Source organism: Microcebus murinus, chromosome 7 (assembly GCF_040939455.1).
Source record: "Microcebus murinus isolate Inina chromosome 7, M.murinus_Inina_mat1.0, whole genome shotgun sequence".
Classification (NCBI taxonomy): domain Eukaryota; kingdom Metazoa; phylum Chordata; class Mammalia; order Primates; family Cheirogaleidae; genus Microcebus; species Microcebus murinus.
Window position 1 is genome coordinate 98,741,648 of NC_134110.1, and position 22,412 is coordinate 98,764,059.

At 43.9% G+C, this 22,412-nt stretch overlaps 1 long non-coding RNA gene and 1 pseudogene across 1 annotated transcript; both read left to right on the forward strand.

Annotated features, from left to right (window-relative positions):
- Window positions 1–1,886: 1,886 nt before the first annotated feature.
- Window positions 1,887–4,664, forward strand: LOC105884891 (uncharacterized). Its single transcript, XR_012920048.1, has 3 exons — window positions 1,887–2,277; window positions 3,224–3,292; window positions 4,547–4,664. It is a non-coding gene; the product is annotated as an uncharacterized LOC105884891 (long non-coding RNA).
- Window positions 4,665–17,828: 13,164 nt separating this feature from the next.
- On the forward strand, window positions 17,829–18,663 carry LOC105884892 (small ribosomal subunit protein eS6-like; annotated as a pseudogene).
- Window positions 18,664–22,412: the final 3,749 nt, after the last annotated feature.

The window sequence follows — 22,412 nt, forward strand, 5'->3', positions numbered from 1 at the left end:
ACAAGTGCCTTGGCAACTCTTGTTTGAACGGAAGTATCACACCGTCGCCATGAGAGCCAGTGTGCACACTTCACTCTCTTATTTGCCTGAAACAAATTATTTAAAAATCTCTCACTTTAATCAAGTCACATTTCCTGATGTAGATACAAAAGACCTCACAGTTTAATTAGACAAAACGTATACAATATTACATGAAGATATACAAAGAAACGAATCAGGATTTTTTTTTAAAAGTAGGACTAGGTAATAATAGGTAAAAGTATATTTTTCTTATTATTAATACAAGTGAGTTTTACTTGTATGCCATACTCTGATTTTTGAAAATTTAGGACACATTCCTTTGGTGTAGGTTGCAAGAAAACTTTGGAACACAGATGCCAGCAGTGTATGCAGTCAGAAGACCCCCTGAGCTAATTTCTAAAATGTCTGTCAGTAAGCTACGATCTAATAGTGTCCTCACATCTAACGAGAAGAGAGTATCCCACAACTGCCCGTGTAAGGAGCTATCCACACACCCAAGGAAAGTATTTCAAGACCCCAAATCTATCCTTTCTTTAACTTTAGATTCAGAATCAACAGAAAAGATATAAACTCAGATAAACAGGCAGAAGTACTGAACAAATTATTCATAACTAAACTTGCAGCCACAATAAAAATTGGAGAAATTCAAATTTGAATAAAATAATTAGATATCTATTTGAGTCTATGAATCACAAATTATTTTAAAAACTGAATTAGAATTATGGGTGATTTTTGTTTTCTAGTTTGTATTTGTCAGATTTTTAAAAATACTTAATATGTGCTATTTTTATAACCATCCGACACTATGTGCGAGTATGCTGTAACACAAATGAGCCCGATTCATTTTACTCACGTTCGGGAAGCTAAGTTAGCCAGTGGGAGCAGCGCAGTGGGCTGCTGCACGTGGCTTTATGTGCACCTGCCATCTAGTTCGCAGATATCAGGGGGTTTGCAGGCGGAGCTCTGTGTTATCACATACAGGAAAATGGGAAATGACACCGAATTCCCACAAACGCAGAAGGAGGGCACTTGCTGCTGAGCCGTGACTGTGTCCTGTATGTTGTGATCGGGACTTCACGCCGATATCCCGCGCCGTCCTGACGGTGGTACCGAGTGGAACTTCTCCATGGGAAAGGATGCTGGGGGCTGATGGCCGATGAATAGAAATCAACAGGCAACAAAACTTGGCATTACATTTATTTTCAGAGGCTTCTGCGAGATTGCTTTCCTTTGTCTCAGATTGTTAGGAGGGCCTCCAAGCTTAATTGCTGAGCCCCGGCTGGCTAGTTTGTCCCCTTCAGGCCTGTGACTGACTCACTGGATGACCTCAGTGAAATCATATTCCGCCTGTGAGTGTGTTTCCTCGCCGTGAAGGTGAAACTAAAAATACACACTGTCTTCATGGGTTATGGTAAGAACCAGCTGAGTAATCTTTACCAAGAAATTGCGACTTTTTCAAGTAAAAAGGAGAGAAAAACGCCTGTTTCATCATATAGGAAATCTGTTTGGGAGTTGTGGGACTTTTAAGTGACATAAAATCAAATGGAACACTTCTCTTCAACCTCCTTTGTTAGGCCACAAGAAAAAAACCTGGCTTCATTCCGGGTTCTTTGGTGCTGGCTAAGGACAAGGGCGGGGCAGTTGCCACCGAGCAGCTCAGTCACCCAGGGCGGCCTCCCCGCGCAGGGCGTGCTTGGAGAGAGCAGTCGCCACCCATCCCCTCCTCGCGGCGCTTCCCACGGCCGAGTCCCTCGGGCCAGAGGCCTCTCCTCGCCCTGCACCGGCACAGCTCCGCGTTCCAGGCGCGGAATCCACCTTCACCTCTTCTTTGACAAATCTAGTTTCATAAGTGCTGGGTTTCCTGATTTTAAACAGCAAAGTTCTAGATCACTTGCCTCATTTTAAAAAATAATTGTATTGCTCTCTTTGATGTGAGTGACCAGGTCCGGTAGCTAAGATGGTTCAGAGAGACAGCTCAGTTGAATCTTGGTTGTCCCACCAGCTGTCTTATGGCCCTGGACACTTTAAGCTTCAGTTTCTTTGACTGTATACTGGGGAGGGTAATAACAACTTTGTAGGGTTGTTGTAAGGATTAGAGATCCTTCCTTCCTCCCTTCTCTCCCTCCCTACCTCCTTCCCTTCCTTCCTTCCTTCTTGCTTTCAAGAGAGGGTCTTGCTATGTTGCGCAGCCTGGCCTCAAGCTCCTGGGTCCAAGCGATCCTTCCACCACAGCCTCCTGAGTCTCTGGGACTTCAGGTACATGTCACCATGCCTGGCAAGACCTTTTATTTATTTATTAATTTCATGAAACAAACTTTTACCGAGTACCAAGTTCCTTGCCTGGTAATCTGGCTGCTAATGAGGCACACACCTTGCCCCGAGGAACCTTGCGTCCGGTGGGGGGCTATGTCCCACACGTAGGGTCTAGGACCGGGGTTACGACAGGTCGACAATCCGCAGGTACGGTGGGCACCTCCGTGTTCGGTGCTGGTGAGCTCTCAGTTCATCCCCAAATATGGGACAAAAGAGCACTTTGAGGAGTCGGTTGGTCTCACATTACTCCCAGTTTTCACTGCTTATTCAAGCAACAGTCACTGAACACCTGGTTCCCATGGGCGGCGAGTTTGTGGGGCTCTGGAAACACTGAGATCGATAGGATGTTGCCTGTTGCCTGGTCCCCCGGGGGCTGACAGTCGAGAAGAGACAGACACATGGGGGTACACTTCCATGCGCCAAGTGCTGAGGGGGTCGCGGGGAACACTCTGAGCTGGGGCTAGGAAATGGGCCTGAGGACGGAGAGACATTTGTAACTCAAAGCAGGGGTGGCATGGTGGGGGGAACAAAAAGGGTGGTCACAGAGAGGGCAGAGGCAGAGGCTGGGAGGGGACGGAGTGCCTGCTGCCTGTGTCCTGTTATAAAATAACCTGTTCGCTATGCAGGCAGGAGCTTGGAGGGCGGGAGGAGGCGGGTGGAAGGTGAGAATGAAAACCGGGTAAGTGTGGAGGGGTTGCCCTTGTGTCCATGGACAGGGAGGACAGGTTGGAGACTGGGATTGAGGGGACTGGGGGCCAGGAGCGGCAGGGGGCAACGTCCCAGGGGGGGAGGACAGGACTGTGGAGAGTGGCCTTTGATACCAAACCCCACTTCCAGCTTTTGCCAGCCAGGTGGCCCTGGGAAAATTACTTAACTCTCTGTGTCTCAGGTTCTGCCTCGAAAACTGAGGATACTAGTGTAATAACAGAAGCTCGCAGAGGTCGCTTCACTGTGCGGAGTAAGTGAAATAAGGCATCAGAGACATGGGACAGCGCCCGGCACGCCAAGTCCTCCGTAAGCGCCAGTGTTACCCGGGGGCCACGGGAGGCCAGAGAGTCTCGTAGGAGAGAGGACGCCCGGGTGGTCACTACGACCTCAGTGACCAGCAGCTGCTCGGGCCTCTGAGAGCACACCATGCCCACCTTTGTCAAAAGGGGGCGAGCTGACGGAAGGAGTGTTGCCTTGGGGTCCTCCAGCTGCAGAAACCCAGAGCGACTTTCTGAGGGGGGGGGCAGGAGAAGTGCGAAGAGGAAGGTGACCCTCAGTGTCCCCGGTGGTCCCGCCTGCGGTGCTGGAGACCACGCCGGCTCCCAGCGGGCCTGAGCAGTGGGTTCCGTTCGTTTGGGCCTAACTGCTTACCAGCTTCTCTGATGGTTTTCTACAGATCCGTTCCTCTTAAATCTTTTTTTCTAAGACGATAATTTTTCCAGAGCAAATTTAGGTTCACAGCACAATGGAGCAGGAAGTCCAGAGATGCCCCGTGTCCCCCCACGCACAGCCCCCCCCCACCCCCTTCACCCACAGCCCCCACCATGTGGGCCACCGACACGGCCGATGACCCTACACTGGCTCATCGCTGTCGCCCAGATTCCACGGTTATGTTAAGATTCACTGCCTCTTCATGACAGCAATAAATACAAAATTTTTAGCTGGTGAATTTTAAAGTCTGTGCACCCCAATGGGGAGATTGATGGCCAAGGCACTTCAGGGCCGGCTGCATCTGTCACTGGCCAAACAGTGAAGCTTGGGGAGTGGGACGGCGGCAGCCCGCCAGGCGCCCGGACGCTCACCGCCGTCTGTAAGACTGTGGAGCCTCAGTCTCCCCTTGGTCCTCAGTTCCCTGTCATTCTTGACGCCTCCCACTCTATGACCTCTTAGCTCCTTGACCCAATGGCTTGCTCTCTGGCTCGGCCACGGCTTCCCGTTCTCGCAGGGCAGAATGTGAAGTCTGAACCACACTCCCTCTTGAAACTGCTTCACCTTCAAAATCTCGGACCCCAACATCCTCCTCGCTGGCCACAAGGCCAGCCTGTCCTGCAGCTTCTGCCCTCCACAGCCACCCCCTGTGGGGACTTCCATGTCCCCCCACTCTCTCCCTGTCCACGGCTGCTTCTCCAGTAGCTTTTCCCATGTTCAGGTTGGATTTTGTGGCCATGATGTCAATCACTTTCTTGCAAACACCGTAAGCTCTGGTGTCCTCTTTCTCCTGCAGGAACCTGGAAAACCTGAAATCTGACTACCTGGTCTTGTCTAGGCAGCTGGGGACTGCGGCAGAGTGGCCCGGCCAGACAGGTTGGGGTCACTGAAAACACTTGGTCTCCAACCACACATGGCTCCATCTGCCAAATCACTGAGCATCTCTGACTTGCTTACTCTCCTGCCTTCTGAAAACACTTTTTGAACATTGTCTGTCTCCTTCAACCTCAGATGTCTCACCTCCCTCTTGGTGACTTTGCTTCATATGTCACAAAAAAATAGAAATACCAGCCAAGACCTCCCTCAACTTTGGGCCACCTTCAGGACAAACCTTCATCTGTCCTAGTTTTCCTCTTCTCTCCTCTTGTCATATGGAGTGACCGTTCCTCTGCTAAGAAAGACTTATCTCTCATCCAGCTCTGGACCTTAAGACACTGAGAAGTGGTTTTGTGGTTCCAGCAATAAGGAAGTCATTGCAGACTTTAATAAGAGCCAAATTCAAGTGAAACGAGAAGAACTAGAAGGTGAAGAAACTAGACAGTTATAGACAACCCATTTAGGAAGTCTGATTATGAGAGGAGCAATTACTCACTACTATCTCTAAAACCCTAAGCTAGCGATTATTCCCTTCATCTTTCTCTTCTTCCTCTCTACCCATTCCCTTCAGTCCCAGACACACAAAGGTCTCTGCTATCCCAACAGCAGCAGCTAGATAACCAACAAACAAAAGCTATCCTTCAACCCTGTGCCTCTCAGCTATTGGCCTATTTGTTGCTGTCCTTCCTAATCACATTTTTCAGGCGGGGTTGTCTTGTCACTTGTTCACCTTCTAGTCCCTTCACATCTCATTTCAATATGGTTTTCTTAAGGTTACCAGTGACTTCCAGATTGCTAGAACCAAAAGAAAAAAGCAGAACAAAACAAAACAAAACCCAACCCCACTGTTCAGCCTCCTCACGTGTTTTCCCTGAGGTAGCCCATGACGGCAGAGTCTAGCCGGTCTGGGGAAGCGATTCGAGTTCAAGAAATGCCTGGTGCGTTTGCGGGCTGCACTCTCTGTGCCAGGCTCTGTGTTGAGCGACAGGAACCGCAGCAGTGTAAGACACAGCCCTGTCCCTCGGGCCTGCGGGCCGGCCTGTGGAAGGCGATGACCATGCACTGTGCCGCCACACGTGGTGACTGAGGAGGAGGGGCCTGGGGAGCACAGGGGGAGGAGGGGTCACCTTCTCCAGGGTGGGGTGGAAAGGTTCAGGCTGGAGTCTGAGAGGTAAACTGGTGGGAGAGCTGAGAGCTGGGGGAGCACGTTCCAGACAATGACAGCAACTGGTGTGACATGCAGGGACATGTGCTGGGAAAGCCTGGGTGGAAGTGGGGTGTAGGTGGGTGGGGGGTGTGTGAATGGCGGAGTCTGGTCAGGAATGCCTGGGTGTGTGAAGCCTGGCCTCTGGCCTCTTCCTCCAGGCCCAGGGACATCAGAGTCACTACAATTAGCCTATATATGGTCCTAGGTGTCAGCAAGTGCTGAATAAATGAAGAAAGGATGAATGACTGTTTTAGTTCATGAAACACTGCCGCACTGTTTGTGTTGTTTAAATTGACATTGCTAATGTATTTAAAGTGCTTGGAACACAGGCACAGAGTATAAGCGGCCGTGAAGCATACTGGTTAGGGCATCAGTCGATGGGGCTGGAGGCACAGGGTTTGTACCCCAGCTTCACTACTTGCTATGACTTTGGACAAGTTACTTAAGCTCTTTGTGGCATCTGTACTTCGGGAATTCCAACAGTAGCTGACTCACAAAGTTATCCTGAGGGTTAAAAGGGTTTACATAAGTAAAGCACTTAACCCAATTTCTTGTAACAACTCATAATAATTGTTTGTACTGACCATTAACAATAAATGATGGAAAATTATTACTGATAATTTAAATTATGATTAAATAGTGATTGACCATTATGATTAAATCCCCCAAGACCTCTGATTCTTCAAGCCTTCTCTCCCACCCCAGGTGCATTCTTGTCCTGGTGTGTCTTTTGCTCACCTGGGATTCAGATCACTCACCAGCTGTGTCCGTCAGCTAACGGAACCGAATTCACACGATAGGCACCAGCACGGATGGCCGGAAGCAGCCATCCATCGACCTAAGCATCATGATACTCCAAAGTCTAGGTGGCCCTTCTTCTTCCTCACATAAAGTACAGTTGGATTATTCATGTACAAACCAGTATATCTGTCTGGAATTATGTTCTAGAAGACTAAAGAAACAATGATCTGACCTACATGTGCACTTGGAGGGTACCTATGACATTTTCTCTATATTTTTTGTTTATTGGCATGTCTGCTCAGCTAGTCCAAAGGGCATGTGTTTTTATGTTCTGAAAAGCTGTATCAACCAACTGTGTAACAGAGACCAGTTAGGAAGCTTTCACTTTTAAAGAGTTTCCAAGCACCCTGCCCTTTTCCTAAAGGACTCTTTTCCCTTTTATGGGTGAGCACCAGGCTCCAAGACAGTGTAAATAGAGCTTCCTGTTCCAGGGACTTGCTGGCTCCTGCAGGAGCCCAGAGGTCCTTTGGGAAAAGTTGATAGGAACTCTGAGCCATGTGTGCCCTGAGGCTCAGGAGCCAGGGGGGCCAGAAGGGAGGGAAACACATTTAACAGCCCCTTTGTGCAGAGTTTGGTCCCAGGAGCACTTCTGGGAAAGTAAGCCCAGTGCCATACACACAGTCCTGGCAAAGAATGGCAGGGAAGCTGGCTGGGCTGGAGAGAGCCCTTCCCAGATTAGACACCTAAATCTTGGACCTGGCCTCTTTGAGGAACCTAGAGATGCCTGGAATTCCCACAGTTCAGGGATCCTGTGCTTCAGATGAGAGGATTTTGAACAAATAGAAGTAAACCAATTAACTCCAGTCCAACAGCAAATATTTTTCAGGGTGCTTAGTGTTTATACACTAAGAACATGAAAATTAAAATCTGTTCTTCTCTCTTGGACCTTAATATTTTAAATGATGATAATAAAAAGCATTATTTTGTGGTTGAGATGATGTGCCAATCACTCTGGTAATTTTGATGATGGCATCAAGACGGTAATAATTTTGACAATAGCTCTCATTTACTGAGCACTTGCTATGTGGTCAGCAGTGAGTTAAGTCAGTCTCCATCAACAAAAAAAACTGAGCATGAACTGACAAATTGTGTTTGCTCATTTAGTATAAAGTATGTAATATGCAGCATAATATTATATTATGTACTCTTATCAAGCATACACAAAACTAAAAATGAAAGGAATGACATAAACAGAAATTCTTATATTTTTTTCTTGCCTGACAGTGGATTGTCTAGTACTGAAGTATGGGCACCCCAGGTGTGAAGACCACTCTGTGAGCACTGTACAAGCTGCTATTATTTACCTGCAAACTGAGGCACGCAGAGGTGAAGCCCTTGCCAAAGGCCAGTGTGTTACCTTTGTGGGGCAGCCTGTTGGCCCTTGTGCTCACCCTGTGACATCACCTACTTCTGTAGCTCCTCTATCAGCACTTCTAAGAAGGTGCAATAGTTCTTTTTTATGGCACCAAATGCACAGGCAACCAATAAATAAATAAATAAATTGTACTTCATCAAAATTAAAATATTTTGTATTTCAAAGGACACTATCAAAAGAGTAAAAAGGCAACTCACAGAATGGAAGAAAATTTTTGCAAATCAAACATCTGATAAGGGATTTGTATAGAATATATAAAGAACTATTACAATTAAACAATAAAAAGACAACTCCAAAACAAAAACCTCAAACAACCTAATTAAAAAATGGGAAAAGAACTAGAATTAGTGTATTCCTATATCTGCTCCTTCTTAATCTAAATATTAGATGCATGTACTTAAACAGTGTGTCTAGATATGTCTTAGACTTATCGTCTGAGATCTCTAAAACAGTTTGAATCAAATGTATAGCTTTATCCTCTTGTCAAACATAAGAATCTTAGAATGAATTGAGATTTTCTCATACAAAGCTTTCTTTCTTAATCTAGAAATGAAGCCCAGATATTGGGCTTGCTGTGGTTAACAGTAAGCATGGAACCACAAATGAAACTAAGAAAATTCTTCCATTTCGAATATCATTTTAAAAAGAATAAAATTCTTAGGAATAATAAAAACAGTGCAAAACATGTGCTTCGGAAACTACAAAACTGTTGAAAGAAATTTTAAAAGTTCTAAATGAATGAAAAGACATCCCATGTTCATGGATTGGAAGACTTAATGTTAGATGAGAATACTCTTGTAATGTTAAGTTGAGAATACTCTTCAAATTGGTCTACAGATTTAACTCAATTCTTATGCAAATCCCAGCTGGCTTATTTGCAGAAATTGACAAGCTGATCCTGAAATTCGTGTGGAAATTCAAGTAATTGAGAACAGCCAGAACAATCTTGGAAAGAAGAACAATGTCAGAGGACTTATACTTCCCAATTTCCAAACTTATTATAAAGCAATAGTAATCAGGACAGTGTGGTAATAGCATCAGATTAGACATTTAGACCAATGAATAGAATTGAGAGTTCAGAAATAAGCCCTCATGTTTAAAGTCAGTTGATTTTTTACAAGTGTACCAGGACAATTCAGTGGGAAACTATAGTATTTTCAACAAATGATGCTGAGAGAACTGGATATCCACATGCCAAAGAATGATGTTGGACCCTTACCTCATTATAAAAATTAGTTCAAAATTGATCAAGGATGTAAATGTAAGAGCTAAAATTATAAAAACACTTGGAATAAAACATAGGTAGAAATCTTTGTAACCTTGGATTAGGCAATACTTTTTATGGCATCAAAAGCACAGGCAATTAATGAAAAAAACAGATAAATTGGATTTCATCAAAATTAAAACCTTTTGTGCTTCAAAGGACACTACCAAGAGAGTAAAAAGTTAGCCAACAGAATGGAAGGAAAGTTTTCAGGTCAAATATCTGAGGTGGAATTTGTATCTAGAATATATAAAGAGTTATTATGATTAAATAATAATAACTCAACAACAAAAACCCAAACAGTCTAATTAAAAAATGGGGAAAAGACTAGAACAGACATTTATCCAAAGAAAATATGCAAATGATCAATAAGCACATGAAATGATGCTTAACACCAATAATAATTAGGGAAATGCATATCAAAATCACAATGAGATACCAATTCACATCCATTAGGATGGTCATTATAAAAAACAAAAACCAGAAAGTAAATATTGGTGAGGATGTGGAGAAATTGGAACCCTTGTGCATTGCTGGTGAAAATATAAAATGGTGCAGCCACTGTGAAAATGGTGATTGTTAAAAAAATTAAACATGGAATTACCATATGATTCAGCAATTCCACTGCTGAGAATATACCCAGAAGAAGTGAAAGCAGGGATTAAAACAGATATTTGTACACTCATGTTCATAGCACCATTATTCACAATAGCCAAAAGGTGGAAGCAACCCAAGTGTCTGTCCATTGATGGATGGATAAAAAAATGTGCTGTATACATATAAAGGAATATTATTCAGCCTTAAAAAGGAATGAAGTTCTGACACATTCTGAAACTTGGATGAACCTTGAAAACATCAGGCTAAGTGAAATCATGCAGTAACAAAAGGGCAAATACTACATGATTCCACTTATATAAGGTACATAGAGTAGTCACATTCACAGAGACAGAAAGGAGAATAGTGATTGCCAGGGCCTGGGTTGAGGGAAGAATGGGGAATTAGTGTTTAACAAGTACAGAGTAACAGCTTAGGAAGATGAAAAAGTTCTGGAGATGGATGGTGGTGATTATTGCACAACACTGTAAGTATACTTAATTCTACCGAACTGTAGACTTAAAAATTATTAAAATGGTACATTTTATGTCATGTATATTTTACCACAATAAAGGAATGAATTTAAAAATAATCAAAAGGGAAATAACTCAATTAAAAATGTGCAAAGGATCTAAATAGACATTTCTCCAAAGAAGATATACAGATGGTCAGCAAGCACATGGAAAGATGCTCAATATTATTAGTCAGCAGGGAAATGAAAATGAAAACTGTCATGCTATCCGTCTTCACGCCCTCTGGGATGGCTATGATCAAGAAGACAGATAGGTGTTCCTGAGCATGTGGAGAAATCAGAACCCTCACGTACCACTGGTGGGAATGTAAAATGGGGCAGCCACGTGAGAAGCAATGTGGAAGTTCCCCAAATGCCTAGCGTTGAGTTTCCATATGGTCTAGTAATTCCACTCCTAGGTGTATTCTCAAGAAAAATAAATACATCTATCCAGACAAAATTTGTACATGAATGTTCATAGCAGCATTGTGATATTCACAGCAGCCAAAAAGTGGGAACAACCCAAATATTTACCAACTGATGAGTATAAAGCGTTGTATACGTATGATGGGAAATTATTCTGGAATAAAGAGAAATAAAGTACTGACACATGCTAAAGATGAAACTTTGAAAGCATTATAGTAAGAGAAAGAAGCCAATCACACAAAAGGATCACAAAGTGTATGGTTCCATTCCTAGGAAACGTCTAGAATAAGCAAATCTACAGAGACAGAAAGCAATCAGTGGTTGCCTAGGGCTGGCAGGGTTGGGGGAACTGATGTGACATCAGTGTTTCTTTCTGACTTGATGAAAAGTTTCTAAAATGGATTGTGGCGATGGATACACACGTCTCTAAAAACACTAGAGACCATTGAATTGTACACTTTATATGGGTAAATTATATATGTGAAATATAGCTCAATAAAATGGTTTAAAAAAGAGAAAGCACGGGGTGCTTAATATATATTTGTGGGGTGATTAAAGTACAAAGTGGTATGCTTATTGACTAATTTTAGAAAAATTAGTTACTTTCATTCCCCTCACTTATTTGTGAACACAAGCAAAACAATCAGGGTTATTCTCCTTGGGGTTAAGAGTGGGCCATTGGGAGAAGACAGATTACCTATTTCTCTCTGTAGGAAAAGAATGACAGCATAGGATTTTATTATCCTTTTCCTTCTCTTTTTTAAAAGCAAGTTTATTGAGTTATGATTTACATACCATAAAATCCATCCATTTTAAATGTACAATTCAATGTTTTTTTGTAATTGTATACAGTTGTCCAAATATCACTACATTCAGTTGTAGAACGTTTCCTCTCCCAAAAATGTTCCTGGGTGCCCATTTGCAGCTCCTGCCCCATTTTTGAGATCCATCCATGCTGGTGCCTGTATTAATAGTTCTTTCATCTTTATTGCTGAGTATTATTTCATTGTATGAATATACACCTTTCATTTATTGATTCTAGCAGATGGACACTTGGTGTGTTTCTAGTTTTTGGCTATTATGACTAAAGCTGCTATGAACATCTGTGTCTAAGTCTGAGTTGTCATATGCTTCTCATTTCTCTTGGGCTGAATTTCTGGGTTGTATAGGTATGTGAGTTTAACTTTTAAAGAAACTAGCAACTGTTTCCCAAAGTCACCAGACCACTTTGCATTTCCACCAGGCATGTATGAGGATTCCAGTTTCTCCACATGCTTGTCAACACTTGGCACTGTCAGTCTGTTTGATTTTAGCTATTCTAGTAGGTGAATGGCGATCTATCCTTTTAAATCTGGAAATAAATTACTTCTAGGTTTTGGTGTCCATGGGGAATGCTGAGTCTCAGAGAGAGACCGCAGGACGTGTTGGGTGTTACAACATTTCTGGAGCACACTGTACTGGGAATGATTTGGGTGGGGCAGGGGAGGGAGCACTGAGGACTTTGAAGTCTCTTCTAGTTTCAGGGAAGAAAAAGAAAAGTAGAAGGATAGTAAAACACTCCATGATGAGTTCAAGGAGAAGCACTATAAATTTAAAAAAATTTTTTTAAGCACTGGAAATAGTTTAAAGCCTTAAATTCTAGTTCCAGCTAAGTTCCTAAATGGCTGGATATGCCTTTTCATCATTTCTGGCCTCAGGTATCTTGTGTACAAAGACAGAACTTCAAATACTACACTTAAGCACCCTTCCAACTCTACCTAGAAAGTTTGAGAATGTGCCTGATGTTTCTAAGATGGGATGCAGCACATGCAGTGATATGCTGTCAACATGAAAATGTTTAACTTTTGTCTTACTAGTAATACTGTGGTCAGGAAATGCAAGCTGCTCTCTTGCTGATAAGATTAGTACAAAAAGCATTTACATGAATTTCCTAGATTCTCTCATTTGGTGACACATGTTTTTTAGTAGCCTTTGCTCACTCACTGGGCATATGCTATAAATTATAACCTGTGAAATTATATTTTACTATGAAAATAATAAAAATGGTTATTTCAGATATTTTCTTATCTGTGAGAAGAAGATGGATTGAGATGCCTAAGTGGGCTGCTTAGATTTTGTACCAAGAGAAAGGCTGGTGCACAATTACCTAGAGGCTAGCAATATGCTTTATAAATTAGGGATATAGCCTTTCAAATTTATTTTAGAAAATATAGCTCTTTTTCCACACAAAACCCAATATTATTTATGTTGGCTATAATAGATTTATTTTCAATGAGTGAATAAATATTTCTTAGAGTTGTCAGTTTGATTTCTAATATGGTTACTATCAATACAAGATGTGACTCACATAGACAAAAGCTTTTTGGAGTTCTTAGTAATTTTTAGCGTATAAAGAGTTCTCAAGTCCAAGAGGCTTGAGACCTGCTGGTTTATGTCCCCATAATCTTGACTTTTGCAAGTCCCACACATTGCTTACCTTCTGGTAATACTACTTTCTACTTCTACTACTTTTCTGAAGCTCTTTGTGGTAAGACTACCTATAAATTCCAAATTCCAAAATCCAATTCACATTTTCATTTCTTATCTTATAAGACCCCCCAAAAGCTTCTAAGATTGTCGTGCACTTCCTTCTTAAAAATCTTTCTCTCCTTGATGTTGTGACATCAGCCCTTTCAATACCTCTTCCTACCTTCTTGTCTTTCCAGTGATTTTCCAATGTTTGCTCCTTGTCCTTGCATGTCAGTTACTTCTCAGGGTTCCAATCTAGGTTTTCTTCTCTCACTGCTCTCTATATTTTCCCTGTAGTGTCTCGTTCAAATATTTGGCTTCAGTTTCTGCCAACAGGCCGATGATTTCCATATCTCCATTTCTTTCCTGGGCTTGGTATCTTTATTTCCAAGTGCATGTTAATGCCCAACAAGCATCCCAGAGGGAACATGTCCAACTGCAATTCATGAACTTCTCCTTTCCAAACTCACTCATTTACTTGCATGCATATTTTGATTAACAATATTATCCATTTATTTGGAAACAACAAAAAAGAAAACCCAAAACAATAGCTTAAAAAAAAAAACTGGTAGTTATCTTTGACTTCTTCTCTTCCTAGCTCCCCACATACAGTAGGTCTCCAAATCCAATTCTGGCTCCAAAACATCTCCCACATCTATTCCTTGTTCTTCCTCCTCTTACTCCTTATTCACACCATCCTTTTCCTGAACTACTACAATGTCTTATTGATCGGCCTGCCTGCAGACTTTCTTCCAATTGCTTGCCAGCTAAGTTATCTTTTCGAGCATGCACATGCGTTCATTGTCACTTTTAGTATTTAAAATTCATGCTCCTTAAGTGGGCAAAGGCACATGAAGTGCTTCATTATTTGGCCCTACTGAGTTTTCCAGCTGTCTCTTGCCATGCCCAATTCGTACCCTATATCCCAGCCATGCTTTGCCTTTGCTTGGGTGCTTGTCTCTGTCTAGTGTCCAATCTCTCTGTGAGCAGAACTCATCTTTTGGGTCTCTTCCTAGAGGTCAATTCCTCTCTGATATCTTCCTTTTCTCTCAGCCCAAGGTGTACCTGCCTGCTTTATCTGGCAAACTCCCAAATCAGCTAGAATCAAGCCTCCTCCTATCTCACCATACTGTAGAGACTTGTTTATATCTCTACTTCCCTACTCACGCTGTGAGCGTGGGGCTGTGTCTACTCTGCACCTGACACTCCTCCCGAGCCCACTAACGGGGTGCAGATGGATCGGTTGGGGTAGGGGATACTACACAGGGCACCTTTGCTTTCTCTCCGAATCAGCTGCAGGGATATTAATTTCTCTTCACAGTCAAATCAAGATACAAATATTGAATTGCTTCATGATCGAGAAAAACGGATGCAAAATAAGCAGTGACGCACATGAAACAAAGTCTTCCCTCTCTCGAGGGGTCAAGGATGGCTGCCTGTGGTCCCACTGTTGGCTTCCCCTCCTAGATCTGCAACGTGGAAGAAGATTTAGAGGAGAAAAGGAGATGCTAGAACGAAAGAACTCACAGGGAAGAAAAGGAAAACCAGGTGAGCTCCTGGGGAAAAAAAAGTCCCAAAGGAGAGGCAGGAGATAGAAAAGAAAAAGAAAAAAGATTGTGGGAAAGAACGCACAGCAGTGGCACCAAAGAATAGTCCGCTCGCTGCCAATAAGGAGCTACAGGGAAAAAGAAATACAGAAATGAGAGGAAACGCCGACAGGATGCAGCTTCTCAATTCTTTTCAGAGCCGGAGCTCAGGCAGGCTTCGAGACATTGTCTCTGAAGTGTGTGTGCCCCTGACTCTCACATCCTTGCAAGTTCGCTCTGAAAGGCACTTTTGGGTCAAAAGGCCAGAGCCCCAGTTAGAACAGGAAACTGCCTTTTCTGGATGTAGGTGCCATCTTGGGAACCGCACCAGCTGACACCCCAATCCTTTGAAGAAACAGCCCCAATAATTAGGAGTTTGGTTTAAGATACTGCTGGGAGGCCTACTGGCCCCACTTGTTACATGTAATTTCTTCCATCTCTTACATTTACATAAGATTTTAAAATGATCCTATGCTACATCTTAATACCCTTTGCTGTCAGATGTCAGAAATAACTCTTATTGAAAGAACATATAAGAGATCTAAGCTGCAGTTGTCAACTGCTTCAGTTGAAGAATGGTAAAGCCATAAATTTAATCATAATTTGAAAATTACAGCAGAAATTAAGGACTCAATTTACGAATCCCTCATTGTTTAATGAAAGATTTCTCCAGAATTAGAACTTTTATTTGTTTAACAATAAGCTACATATTGAATGAAATCAATCCAAAACTTGAGCAGAGTGTCCTGTGATGACACTTTAAAAGTAAAATATGTTTTCTTATTGAACCTACTAGTAATTCTTGCCTGGTATTGAAAGACACCACCACATCGAGTCATTTTATTTTTTGTTTTGTTTTGTTTTGAGACAGAGTCTCATTTTGTTGCCTAGGCTAGAGTGAGTGCCATGGCATCAGCCTAGCTCACAGCAACCTCAATCTCCTGGGCTCAAGAGATCCTACTGCCTCAGCCTCCAGAGTAGCTGGGATTACAGGCACGTGCCACCATGCCTGGCTAATTTTTTGTATATATATATTTTAGTTGGTCAATTAATTTCTCTCTATTTTTAGTAGAGACGGGGTCTCGATCAGGCTGGTTTCGAACTCCTGACCTCGAGCAATTCACCCGCCTCGGCCTCCCAGAGAGCTAGGATTACATGTGTGAGGCACTGCGCCCGGCCACATCTAATCATTTTATTTTATTTTATTTATTTTTTTTTACCAGCTAATCATTTTAAAGTCAGCAGAATATACAAAACATTTTGCAAAGACATAAATCAATAATGTTCGTTTTCAAAGTATTCTTTCATCTGTTATTAAGGCCTACAAGAAAATCTCCTCAAGTCAGAATTTCTTTCATTCTTTCCTTTTCTTTCTTTCTTTTTTTTTTTTTTTTGAGACAGGGTCTTGCTCTGTTGCCCCAGGTAGAGGTGCAGTGGCGTGATCACAGCTCACTGCAACCTCAGACTCCAGGGCTCAAGCGATCTTCCTGCCTCAGTCTCCCAAGTAGCTGGGACTCCAGGTGCCACCATGCCTGGCTAATTTTCTAATATTTTGTAGAGACGGCGTCTTGCTGTTGCCCAAGCTGGTCTTGAAATCCTGGCCTCAAGCAATCCTCCCATCTTAGCCTTCCAGAAGGCTGAGATCACAGGCGTGAGCTCACACTCTTTATTTGTATTCTTCTTGAACTACCAAACTATTCACTAAGCATTTAGAAACAAGAAGTTTCACAAGTTCTAGCACTCAAATAGGGTTTGATCAGTTCTGCCCAGCAATTGTCCATCCGAGGGGAGACAGATTGGTGGGCAGGAAGTAGAGGCATAAATCTAATGATTCTGTCAAATCCAGTGCTTAGGTTAACATTCTTCCTTATCCCCACCTTCTTTCTTTAATGCTTTGTCCAAATCGCTCAGACCTTGCCCAGGGAATCACAGCGTGTTGGAGCCTCAAGGGGGAGGAGGCATGGGGCCGCTCCTCATCCACCGCATCCTGAAAGCGAGGACCAGAGAGAGGCCTGGGCTCGCTCTGACCACGCTGCTCACCTGGGGAGCAGCCACAGTTGGAACGCAGGGTCCCCAGGACAAGCCCTCTCCATTTACAAATGATGAAAGGGAGGGAAGAAGAGAGATGGACACAGAGCGGGACAGCCGAACACAGAAGTGATTAGCTCACTGGTTAAGTGCAAGGGCCTGGCCTCACGCTGCCTGGCTCCTTCCTCCAGCTGTGCCATCTGCTAGCCATCGTGTGGCCGGGGCAGCTGTGGGTCTCTCTGGTCCCTGTTGCAGGGCTTCTGTGACAATTAAACAAGTAGGCGTGGCACACAGTGAGCACACAGGTGTTAGCTGTTGCAGAAAGAGTTCGCTTTTATTTAGAGGAACCCAACACGATTTGGCGACACCTGCAGTTGTCGTATATAGTCACTCATCTGTAACAACATGTGGTCTTCTCAGCACTTCTGCCCCTGATGGGGTCCTACTAAGCTGCCCCTATTTAAGGTCCCAGCCAGGTCACTCAGGTGCTGCAAATTGCGTTTTTCAGTGTGACTCTAAGAAACCCATACAGCAATAGGGCCATGATCTTTTCAGGGCCAACACGGGCCAGTTCATCCAACCCGCAAAGACTATCTCAGGAGAAAGACACCGCTGCTCCCTAAGAGGCTAGGGGTAGGAGGATCTCATTCCAATCAGTATTCCACACATCCATTAGTTGAACCTGAGAAGGAGACTCCAACCTTCAAATCAGGTTGAGACAGAAGGACCCCAAGGTCAAGAAGAAAAACTACCTAAATTACCCAAATATCTTCCCTTTCACTCCATCCCCTGGGACGGATTTCAGATTTATGAGACAGTTTGTCTGCTAACGTTATTCACTTGAAACAAAACCCTGGGTGTGTACCTTCTGGAGAACCAGATAAATCATCAAAGCTGCTCTTTTTCGTGGCGCCTCGGAGGCAATCAGCTGCTTCACGATGAAGCTGAGTATCTCCTTCCCAGCCACCGGCTGCCAGAAACTCATTGAAGTGGACGATGAACCAAACTTCGTACTTTCTATGAGAAGCGTATGGCCACGGAAGTTGCTGCCGACGCTCTGGGTGAAGAAGGGAAGGGTTACGTGGTCCGAATCCGTGGTGGGAACGACAAGCAAGGTTTCCCCATGACGCAGGGTGTCTTGACCCATGGCCGTGTTCGCCTGCTACTGAGTGAGGGGCATTCCTGTTACAGACCAAGGAGAACTGGAGGAAGAAAGCGCAAATCTGTTAGTGGTCGTATTGTGGATGCCAACCTGAGTGTTCTCCACTTGGTTATTGTAAAAAAAGGAGAGAAGGATATCCCTGGACTGACTGATACTACAGTGCCTCGTCGTCTGGGGCCCCAAAGAGCTAGCAGAATCCGCAAACTCTTCAATCTGTCTACAGAAGATGATGTTCGCCAGTATGTTGTGAGGAAGCCCTTAAACAAAGAAGGTAAGAAACCTAGGACCAAAGCACCCAAGATTCAGCGACTCGTAACTCCACGTGTCCTGCAACATAAACGCCGGCGTATTGCTCTGAAGAAGCAGCGCACTAAGAAAAATAAGGAAGAGGCTGCAGAATATGCTAAACTTTTGGCTAAGAGAATGAAGGAGGCCAAAGAAAAGCACCAGGAACAGATTGCCGAGAGACGCAGGCTGTCCTCTCTGAGAGCATCTACTTCTAAGTCTGAGTCGAGCCAAAAATAAGATTTTTTGAGTTAAATAATAAATAAGACCATATCCTAAAAAAAAAAAAAAAAAAATCGTCAAAGCTATACATAGATAAGAGTGACTTGCTCAGGAGTGTCCCCATAGATAGCAGGCCCACAGGCCTCTCTGGAGAGAGGAAGAACTGCACTTCCTTATTTTTCTCTCATCCTGGGGTCACCAGTCAATATGCATCCTCTATACCATTGGCTGGTGATTCAAATAAATATTAACCGACCTTAACTGATTAGTACAAGGACTTATTTGTATAATTGCACTGTTAGTAATGGTGGGGCTCATTTCTGATATATCGGTATTACATGTATGTATTGTTTTAGTCTTAATTCAAGAGGTAATTTAGAAATGGGATATTTTAAGAGTAATTGCACATTTAAATTCATAATGAATTAGAATAATCAAAATATCATTTTCATACAATTTGAAAAACTATATATACCACTGTGGTTTAATTCAATTCAGCAGCATTTAAAAACAGACCGATGAGCAGGCATTTGCGCGATGCTAATGGCTTCTCACACTTCCTTCACGCTGTGGTGACTGCCTATGGAAACACAAAATGCCGCTTCCCCCTGCCCAACACGCAAGTCCCCTTCCGTTTTTCATTTCCTTGCAGTGACATCCAGCTCTTCTCCGTTTTCTGGATAATTTTCAGTTCTGAAGTAAAAGTTATTTTTTTATTTCTTCCTAGATTGTGTTAAGGAGTAATTCTTTCAGAAATCATAGGCCGACACCATTTTGGAGATTGAAACAAAAAAGCATCTGTGCTGCAGGGCCTGGGGTGCAGTTAGGCTGCCAGGCTGCTGAGTGTCCGTGTGTCCCGTCTCCTAACTCCTGCTCCCATCCCTCCCTCCAAGGTGCGCCATGCAGAGTTCTGAGCAGACTCACTGCCTTTTGCATTTGCCTTGATGATCTTCCCCCAACCCTTACGTGAAAACCCGAAAGGAGAAGGCCGGGCCTGCTTTTAGCCGAGCTTCAGCGCTGACTCAGTCCTCAGGGCCTTGGGTCAGGGGAGCCTTTTCCCCAGTGATGCTCAGGGACCCATTCCTTGAAGGGAGCAGTCAGAGCATTTTCCCGCTCTTTACGCAGAAAGGGTAAGAGGGCGTGGCGTTCCTGAAGCCCAGACCTTCAGATGTCGCTGCTGCGAGCTGTGTCCCACCAAATGCACGGTCCTGCTGGCCAGTCCTGCCCCGCCCGCTGCCAGCGGTGCTTGTTTTTACAGATAGGCCACTTTCATCGGGAAAACAGAGATCTTCCAGATAATATTACTATTTAGCAAGTTAATTTATTCTCATTCTCATCATCTCCTGAAGACTTCTGCCTCTGACACATGCTGCAAGACTTTGTCTCGTGGTATCTTCGTGAGAAAGGCCATTCCTGGCTGCTGAGCGAGCTCTAGCGCAGAGTAAGGTAGGCGTCTCTCATGGGCACCACACGCCAGCACCATCGCTGCCTGTCACTTGTGGACGCAGCCTTTGTTCCTCATGACTTATGAGCTCTTGAGAGTTGGAAATAGGCCTTCTTTACTATTCCATCACCTTGCTTAGCAGGGTCCATCCGAAATGAACGTGTGCCCAGCAACAGGGGCCCACCCCCAATCCCTCCCGAGCTTCCGACTAAGAACTCCAGCTCCCTACTAATCACCCGCACTGGGACATCACACGGGTGATGCTAAAATCACTGCCCACCCCTCAGCTGCTCCTGCCTCTGGGCCACTATGCACTTGGTTGCCCTAAACCTGGACTCACACTCAGCTCCCAGCCTCTCCAGCCCTCCCACCCACATAGCTTCCATCCTTAATCAGTTACCTAGGTCCTGCCATCTTCTTACTGTTCAGATTTGTCACATATTCTTTATTTGCACTGACACTACCTTCAGGTCAGCAATGATAATGTTACCTGAGTTAACTGAGCTTCCAGATCAGTGTCCTCACCCTCAGTGCTACTGCCTTCCCTCATTGTCACGCTAAGAACCATCTCTTGCATGTACACTGGTGGCCCCACTGCTCAATGCAAGGGGCCCAGCAGCCTTACTCTGCTTCCCGGGCCGAGGCTGCTTCATGCTGTCCATCATCCATTCCTCCTACCTCTGGCCACAGGGCCTGTTTATCCATGGGGGACCCTCCTTTTCTCCCCCCTTTCCCTTTGATCCCCACCCATTCACTTCCGCCTCCCCTGATGAGCCACTCCAAGGCTGGGGGACGAGGGAATGCCGTCCCTCTGACACCGTGATTGATTCAGGCTTGCCTGTCTGCCTCCATCAGCCTGGTGAAAAATCAGCCTGGGGAACCACAGGTCCGGAAGGGCTCCCCTGCTGGGTTTGCAGACCGGTGGAAGCTGGGCCTGGTGCTGCCGGTGGCCGTGTGGCAGGCTGCTGGAGCTGGCCCGGCCGAGCAGAGGCTGAGCCACGCACCCTCTGACAGGTCAGAGCACTCGGGCCCAGGCTTGCTCAAACCACTTCACCCCTAGTCTTATTTGTTATGCAGGCCCCTTTTTGTTTAGATCTGTATTTTTTAACTGGCAAATAAAAGAGACTTTGCTACACAGATATAAGACCCTTGGGGTCAGGCCTCTCCGTATCCTTTGAAGACTCCATGCTTTCTTGAAGCTCCCAACGTTGTGCAAAGTACCTCTTTTTGTGGAACTCCCATCTCTTTTCTTTGCCGGAATACCTCCTATTCATTCTTCAGGAATCAGCTAAGACTTCGGCACCTCTGAGAAGTCCCCTCCTCCCCACGACCCCAGGCTCCTTAACCAGGACCCTGCCATAGCTCTTGTATCGCATCCTAATTGCCTGTTTTTTGTGGGGACTCGGGCTCCCTGAGGCTGGGTTCATGTCTTTTCATTGTTTTATCTATAGAACCATCTATAATATATTCACTCACATGTATTAAAGAAAAAAAAGCCTCAAAGAGAGATAAAAGAGAAATGATTATCTTTGTTTAAGATGGATTTGTATACAATTGACCCTCTGCATCTGCAGATTCAACCAACTTTGAATCAAAACTACTTGGAAAAAAAATGCAAATTTTAAAAATACAATATGGTAATGATTTACATAGCATTTACATTGTATTAGGTATTATAAGTAATCTAGAGATGATTTAGAATATACAGGAGGGTGTGGATAGGTTATATGAAAATACTGTACCATTTTATGTCAGGGACTTGAGCAACTTTGGATTTTGGTATCTGAGGGGTGCACCGGAACAAATGTGCTCCTGGGAATACCAAGGCAGGGACTGTATTTATAAGGATGTGTATTTATAAAGATCACTCCCTTTGGCTAAATCCTAGAGAACAGACTGGGGTGTAGACAAATGGGAAGCAGGGAGACTGTTGCAGTCATTCAGGTGAGAAACGATGGTGTCACAAACCACAGTAGTGGGGAGGGACAGAAAGTGACAGATTCAAGATATTTCAAAGATATAAAAGTCAAATATCGAGGAAATGTAGGGTGAAGAGAAAAAAGAAGTCCAGATGACTCAAAATTTCTTGAGACAGGGAAACGAGGAAAACTTTTGGAGTTATGGAAAGTTAGTTCTATTTTTATATTTTTTTGAAAAATTTAAAATTGAGATATGATCCACATACCATAATATTCACCCTTTTAAAATATATAATTCAGTGGCTTTTAGTATATTCACAAGGTTTTCCAACCATCATCTTTCTAATTCTGTAACATATTCATCACTTCTCAACAAAAACCCCAAGCCGCTTAGCAGTCACTCCCCACTGCCCCATCTGCCCAGCCTCTGGCAATGACTAATCTACCTCCTGTC